Source organism: Salvelinus sp. IW2-2015, unplaced genomic scaffold (genome assembly GCF_002910315.2).
Source record: "Salvelinus sp. IW2-2015 unplaced genomic scaffold, ASM291031v2 Un_scaffold4009, whole genome shotgun sequence".
NCBI lineage: Eukaryota > Metazoa > Chordata > Actinopteri > Salmoniformes > Salmonidae > Salvelinus > Salvelinus sp. IW2-2015.
Window position 1 is genome coordinate 9351 of NW_019945281.1, and position 1018 is coordinate 10368.

Genomic DNA, 1018 nt, shown 5'->3' on the forward strand with positions numbered 1-1018 from the left:
TGCATGCTGGCATCCTGTCTGTGTGGCTCAGTGGGCGAGAGGGTGGCACTAGCAAGGTCAAGAGTTCAATTCCCTCAGCGATCACAAACACCTACTAAAGTGTCTTCAACCCAGTGTAGTGTGAAGACAAAACGGACGGAAACCAAAAATTGGAGCGCGCACAAGAGAGCGTCAATTCACATAGACTGGTGTAATGCCAATTTATCTCCATAATCCTCGACCCACCATCCCACTCACCGTGGAATATCAAGGACGCTGTCCATCCACTAGATGTAGGAGGACTACCACACAGATATGATAGACACATGGCCTAGTTGTTTAACCCCAAGAGGGGTTCAAATTATAAACCTCATCTTCTAAGATTTTAGATGAACTGTCCTCCACACTAGTGGGACCGGTAGCCAGACTAGACACCCACGTTGATTGAAAAGTGCTGGTCAACCAAAGACAACCCTCTTTTTGACAGTTGAATCCAACTCCTGACAGTGGACCACTAGATGACCTCCTACACTGAAATACAACGAGATGTGAAATCTTTACCCTGTGCTGTAAATGTCCAGGTAACCCTGACTGCTATTCTCTCTCCTTCTGCCTACTGTAAATGTCCAGGTAACCCTGACTGCTCTTCTCTCTCCTACCTACTGTAAATGTCCAGGTAACCCTGACTGCTCCTCTCTCTCCTTCTGCCTACTGTAACGCCTCCCTCTGAGCCCCTTCCTCCCTGTCTACCAGTCCAGAGACGTCTTGGACCCAGAGGGGGCCTGTCGTCCTGTCAGACACCCCAGCGAGGGAACATCAGAGACAGGCTGGATCTGCCTAGGAGTAGCTCCATAACCAGAGGTTAACCTCTTGACGCTAGGGGTCAGATTATTATTATTTTTTTTATTTTTTTTATAACGTTCCCAAGGTAAACAGACTATTTATCAGGTCCAGATCGTAGAATATGCATATAAATTACAGATTAGGATAGAAAACACTCCAAAGTTTCCAAAACTGTCAAAATATTGTCTGTGAGTAT